Source organism: Indicator indicator, chromosome 9 (genome assembly GCF_027791375.1).
Source record: "Indicator indicator isolate 239-I01 chromosome 9, UM_Iind_1.1, whole genome shotgun sequence".
Taxonomy (NCBI): domain Eukaryota; kingdom Metazoa; phylum Chordata; class Aves; order Piciformes; family Indicatoridae; genus Indicator; species Indicator indicator.
The window spans coordinates 4,692,634-4,699,887 of NC_072018.1; positions in this window are offsets into that span (position 1 = coordinate 4,692,634).

The window sequence follows — 7,254 nt, forward strand, 5'->3', positions numbered from 1 at the left end:
CATCTTTTAATAATGTGATCAGTAAAAAATAATGGTTCTTTGTAACCTACAGTCTTTAAACCCAGACTTCTGTGGTGGGTTGAAATTACCCCCCAAGATAAAATTGCCAGACCAGCTCAGTTGGAAAGCAAATGAAGCTATATTTACAAGCAGACTAAAATCTAGAAATATGAAATACAATGACTATGTACAAAATATACAATATTTATATGTATTTACAATTTATAAACATGAAACCCCCCCTAGACAAAACCAGGGAGTTATCAACAGCTTCCCCCTCTCTGCTCCCTTCTCCCCACCCTGTACAAGGTAAAGACAAGCAGAGAGTAGCTTGTTAGCCACAACGTAGAACACAGCCAAGGTCAGCAACAGCTAAGCAAAAACTACCAGAAAGTATCTACTAGAGCAAGGAAGCTGAAAAAAAAAAAAAAAAAAAAGTTATTTATGTTAGTTATCAGACCAATGGGATTATTTAAAACTTTTCATTATTTTCCCTTTTACATCCAATGGTAATTTGTTTACATTCTACCACTTTTCAACTCAATCCTTGGAAAATTTTCCTGGGCACAGCCTAAAACTGCCACAGCTTCTTAGGCAGTTTTTAAGAGGAGCTGGGATACATGTCAAAATTATTAGCCATTTTCAAGGTGTTCCAATTACATTTCTGTGAAGATATCCTCAGGCTGTAAAGTTCTACATGGATGTTTTGTTTGTTTTGTATTCCCTCCCTCCCTCCCTCCCCCCAAAAAATCTTGTCAGTTTCAAAAACGTTGTGAAAGTTACCTGCAGGACTAGTACAGCTGAGCTTTCAAAGTGCCTCTGTAATTGGGCAAGTTCTTAAGTGAAACCTTAACTTCTGTATCAGGACTGTTTGTATTTCAAGCAAAGTGTGTATTTATGTGTTTTGCTGTGCCTGGGGCCATCGCTCTTACCTATGCAACTGAGGTTGTACCTCCATGTAAGCCACCAGCCACTTGGCTGACCCTACAGCAGTTTTTCATCAATAGGGATGCCCAATGAAGGGCAAAAGGCATACCAGAGATGGTGGTGGGCTGTTTTTCCTGCATGACAGCTTGATGAAGATGCAGAAAACCTTTTGGCAAAGCCTTTTTGTTAGTCTCGACCCTCCACTCCTTTAACTTGGAAGTGCTTTTCCTCTGAATATGCTGCTTTTCAAAGGAAAGAAGTACAGCAGCCCCCAAAGCCCTGCTGCTAAGTGGCTTCTGGCAGTTCCCTCACTCCACAAACTGTCCTGTCCCAAGAGGCTGCAAAGTCACTTGTAGAATTGGTCCAAGCTGTGGATGTTGTTTACCTGGACTTCAGAAAAGCATTCGACAGGGTCTCCCACACTGTTCTTGACAAACTGGCTACTTATGACTTGGATGGGTGGATGCTGACAGACCTTGATCCAAATTCATGAATGTCACAGACAATGTGAAGGAGCAGCCTTGCAGTTAGGATAAACACGTGCAAGCTGCGCCAGGGGAGGTTTAGGCTGGAGGTGAGGAGAAAGTTCTTCACAGAGAGAGTGGTTGGCCATTGGAATGTGCTGCCCAGGGAGATGGTGGAGTCACCATCCCTGGAGGTGTTCAAGAGGGGATTGGACGTGGCACTTGGTGCCATGGTTTAGATAGTCATGAGGTGTAGGGTGACAGGTTGGACTCGATGATCTTTGATCTTCCAGCCTTTATTCTATTCTATTCTATTCTATTCTATTCTATTCTATTCTATTCTATTCTATTCTATTCTATTCTATTCTATTCTATTCTATTCTATTCTATTCTATTCTATTCTATTCTATTCTATTCTATTCTATTCTATTCTATTCTCTGTGGACTGGACAAGGAACAAAATACAGCAGCTCAGGAGGGTTCAGAGTGCATCACAGGATGGATGGCCTTACCCCCTTGCCTGTTCATCCTGGAGAAAAGAAGGTTCTGAGGACACATTATCGCAGCCTTCCAGAATCTGAGGAGGGACTTTTTACAAGGGCTTGCAGTGATAGGATGAGAAGGAATGGATTGAGGCTGGAAGAGGGTAGATTTAGACTGGAGATTAGGAAGAAGTTCTTTACAGTGAGGGTGGTGAGACACCGGAACAGGTTGCCCAGGGAAGTTGTGGATGCCCCCTCCCTGGGGGTGTTCAAGGTCAGGTTGGATGAGGCCTTGAGCAACCTGGGCTGGTGGGAGGTGCCCCTGCCTATAGTGGTGGGATTAGAACTACATGATCTTTAATGTCCCTTCCAACCCAAACCATTCTATGATTCTTGATACTGAGTTTTAGAAGAAGTGTTTGGGGGGGAAGCCTTATGTAAGGATCACAGAAACGTTGGACAAAATGGAGGCAAGATTTTCAGCTTTTTCTCAGGAAAAAGAGAAAAGTCATTATCAGCATGGGAAGCCCTGTTTCTATTTTCTTGTTTTTGACTTTGTTTCCTTTAAAAGCACTGACAGTTTTCTCTGCTGTTGTGTCAGCCCCCTGCAGCACCACTGGTGTGCTCATGCAGAGTTTCAGCAGCATTTTTTATTGTCATTGCTGTTGCTTTTAAGAAATTAGTCTTAGAAAGAGAACTAGGTGTATGACACAAGCCTACAGACTTTTTTCAGAGCCCTCAGTTTCTTTGGACAGCTCCTTCTATCTTCTCACACCAGTCCTTGTCTGAATGACTTGTTCTCATTCCTCCTAAGTTTTCAATTATTTCCCTGCTTGTTTTCTTGTTTTACAGATGGTTTAGAGGAATGGGCTGGAAAGAGGAAGGAAAGAAAACCCTCTATTATTTGAAAGGCATTAGTTACCATCTTCTGATCTAGCAAAGTGGAACAGGAGGTTTTGATCTTTTCCCGTATTTTGAACCTCTGAGTCTTCAAAGGTCTCACACACTCCAGCTTTTTGGAGCACTATTGTTCCTTTTCATGATCATTGCTACATTCTTTTACATTGCAATTAACATTTGACATCAGTCTTTCTTCAAACAATGTGTTTTAGAAGAAGAAACCTTCTACTTAATGATACATCCCTGTCTAGGTCAGCAGGGCTTTGTGGGACTCTGCCTTTTGTCACCATTCTTGCCCATCAGTGTATTTTCTTCATGTTAACCCACTTTGATGTTGCCTCTGTGGTAATCTGGTTTTCTCTTAAGGTACGTGTTGGAGATCAGAGGCTGAAAATGAGGATTTAGTCACAATCTGCAAACTCAATGTTCTTGCTTTTGGGTGTTGTGAATTATGTCAGAAAGCAGAACCTCAAAATGAAAGGGGAGATGATGATGATGACCTCTGAGATCATCAAGTCCACCCTATAACCTAACACCACAACATCAGCTAAACCATGCCACCAAGTGCCACCTCCAATCTTTTCTTAAAGACCTCCACTGATGGCAACTCCACCACCTCCCTGGGCAGTCCATCCCAGTGCCTAATCAGCCTTTCTGTGAGGAAGTGCTTCCTAACATCCAACCTAAACCTCCCCTGGCACAGTTTCTTACCATGCCCTCTCGTCCTGTCACAAGTTGCCTGGGAGAAGAGCCTGACCCCCACCTGACTACAACTTCCTAAAGGTAGTTGTAGAGAGTGATAAGGTCCCCTCTGAGTCTTCTCTTCTCCAGGCTAAACACCCCCAGCTCCCTCAGCCTTTCCTCATCAGACTTCCCCTCCAGCCCCCTCACCAGCCTGGTCACTCTCCTCTGGACCCTCTCCAGCACCTCAAGATCCTTCCTGAAGTGAGGGGCCCAGAGCTGCACACAGTGCTTGAGGTGAGGCCTCAGCAGTGCTGAGTACAGGGCAGAATTCCATCCCTAGTGCTGCTGGCCACACTATTCCTGATCCAGGCCGAGATGCCGTTGGCCTTCCATGCCAGCTTGGCACAGAGCAGTGGCTGTCACCCAGCACTGCCAGGTCCCTCTCAGCTGGGCTGCTCTGCAGCCACTCACCCCCCAGTCTGAGGCACTGCGTGGGGTTATTGTGGCCAAAGTGCAGGACCCTGCACTTGGCCTTGTCGACTCTCATACCGTTGGCCTCAGGCCACTGACCCAGCCTGTCCAGGTCCCTCAGTGTGTTTTCAGGACTTCCACATCACGTTTGTCTTTTGTTCTGAAACTGCATGGCAGATCCATAGACTCATTTTGGTCGGAAAAGGCCTTGCGGATCATGGAGTCCAGCCGTTCTCTGACGTTACCGAGTCTGACGCTGGGCTGTGTCCCTCAGCATCACATCTCTGCCTCTTTTCAACACCTTCAGGCATGGGAATCCAACCACATGCCTGGGGAGACTGTTCCAGTGTTTGAGAATCTTTTCACTCAAGAAATTTCTTCTAATGTCCAAGCTGAACTTACCCTGGTGCAACCTGAGGCTGTTTTCTGTCGTCCTATCTGTATCAGTGTGAGAGAGAGCTGAAATCCCAGGGGGGCCTCCTCCCCCCAGACCCCCCTGGCAGAAAGTAGAGAGAGTTAAAAGCAGAGAGGCTGTTAACTTAGCTCACCAAGGGCAGTGTGTTATCTTCAGCCAGAAGAGAAGAAGCAGCCAGACAGCCCAGCAAGTTGCAAACTGCAGACCCCGACTGCCCCAACTTTGTTTTGAGTAGTGATTCTTAAACATTTCTCTCTCCCCAAAGGAAGTGTTTAGAAAAATCATTAATTTGCGTTCTTACACCCAATAGTGACTTATTTATATTTTTTCACTTTCTCTGCTTGAACTTTGCAAAGGAAAATTAAAAAGACAGTTTTAAACCATCACACTATCATTTGTTACTAGGGAGAAGAGGTCACCCCCACCTTGTTCTAACCTCCTTTCAGGTACCTGTAGAGAGATCACAGTATCAAATCACTGTTGGTGCACTGAGTCCAACAGGAGACAAGATAATGGACTACTGCTGAGAAAGCAAGCCCTAGCACATTTCCATCCATAACCACCTCTAATTCTCATCTTTTTAGTAGCAGAGCAACAGGGCAAGAGTGCTGGATAATGTAGGGGCAACACAGCCCTCTGAAAGGTTAGCACAAGAATGTGTGAGCAATTAGACACAGCTCATTTTGCCCTGTATTCCAATCTGTCCAGTTTTGAGCTTGGGAGTGTTCATTAGTGTGGTCTGGATAAAAGAAATTGCTAGTCCTGGGAAGCAAGTGCATCCAGGAGGTATGGCAGGCACCCTCTGTGCTCTCACACGAAAAGGTTGCTCAACAGCATGTGAAATCAGCCTTGGACAAGCTCCCAAGCTGCCTGAGCGTATTGATTCTGGCACCTGTTTTCATAAGCAGGTGCTCAGGTTTATGTGTCCAGATGAAGTTACCTATTAACATCTTAATTATATGCCAGGCTTTGGCTTTTTCTGTTGTGTGAGTAGTACTGGGTGTTGTTAGGAAAGGCAATGGAGAATGGAAGCTTGCAAAGGGAAAAAAAAATAGGTGCAAGGAAATGAAAATAAAACCAAAAAACAAACCCCAAACCAAAACCAACAAAACAAACCCAAGTGCTTGTTCTAAAAACAGATTACTGTTACCCTAACAGTAATATTTGTGTAGCATTATCTACTGATGGAACCAGAATTGCTCAAACGTGGTGAGGCTACCGCTTGGGACTCTTCAGCCTGGAGAAGAGAAGGCTCCAAGGAGACCTTCTTGCAGCCTTCCAGTAGCTGAAGGTATACATATAAGAAAGCTGGGGAGAGACTTTATTTACAAGAGCTTATTGTGATAGGATGAAGGGGAATGGGTTGAAGCTTGAGGAAGGTAGATTTAGACTGGATTTTAGAAAGAAATTGTTTGCAATGAAGGTGGTAAGACACTGGAACAGGTTGCCCAGGAAGGTTGTGGATGCCCCTGTTCTCTCTGGAGGTGTTCAAGGTCAGGTTGGTGAGGCTTTGAGCAGCCTGGTCCAGTGGAAGGTGTCTCTGCCCATGGCAGAGGTGTTGGAACTGGATGATCTTTAAGGTCCCTTCCAACCCAAACCATTGAGTCTATGGAATTAAGAGCATCTCTCAGCACAGTTCAGCTCTTAATTAAGAAGAGTTCGCTTCCCCCATTTTCTTGTTAAAGGGGGAGCAAAGTTTTAGTGTGTCAGTGGGAAATTCTGAAGGCCTCCCAATCTTAACTGGGTTTCTGTTGGGGTCTATTGGCAACGTCTATTTCATTCTGTGTGAATTAAATTCAGGGTGGCATTTCAAAGTCATACTGAGGAGTCTGGCCTTTAAATTCAGGATGAGATTTTACAGGGCAAGATTTGATCTGCTTTATTAACACTGATCTAGCATCCTGCACACTGCAGGACAAAGGGACTGTAATAATTTTCACTACATCATTATAAAAGACGTTGTAGTACCTTTCCAGCAAGATCTTGACAAGGCTGGTAAATGAGACTGCCTCAATGGTGTTCTGGAAAATCAGTGACAACAGGGCTTTGTTGGCTTCAGTGATTTATTATCCAGGTAAGAGGGGTTGAGCTGTGGTTATTGAGGCTGTACAGAAGTCTGCTGGAAATTTCATGGTCAGTATCTCTCTCCTTGGAGGTAAACTGTACTTCAGATAACTACTTTGTTTGTGAGCCTGTCTGCACTTAGGCCAGGAGTCAGTGTTTGGGTGGAAGCTTTTCTTTTCTATAGTACCTTCCTATTCAAAATACAGGAAACTACTAGAGGCAGAAGGAGAAAAAAGAAAGTTGCTGGTGCCTTTTGGGTACAAGAAAAGACAAATCTAACACCCCTTGCTGAAGCTGACCTGCCTGATGATGCTCAGCACTCCCTGATTGCTTCCTATGACTTCCCACAAGTGTGGCAAAGGAGCTGCTGTGCGGTTTTCTGTTGGGTTTCCAATGACAGTCAGTTCTCCTCGTTCCTTTCCCCAAGTGCTTGTGGAAGCAAATCATGTTTCAGTTGCAGTTGTTCTGGAGATTAAATGCACGTGTTGTGCTGATCCCTTCTCATTCCCTTGGTGTAATTTGTTTCCTGTCCCCTTACTTATTACCAGAGATGTGGAGGGGAAAAAAAAAAAACCAACACAACAAAAACAACCTGAAGTACCCATTTGTTTTTGCATTTCCTCTCTGTTCCTCCATCTTTATGATGTTCAAAACCCTCTGTTTTCACCTTCACATAGAAATGCACCTTCAAGGACAATTTTACACTCTGGTTGGTCTCCAGGTAACCTGAATTTTTCATTCCCTTATTATTAAGCTGAGAGTTGTAACTGAAACTGAACTCTCATCCCTTTTCACATTAACCCCTTGGTGTAAAATGTCAAGGATTTTCCAACTCTATCAAGTGGAA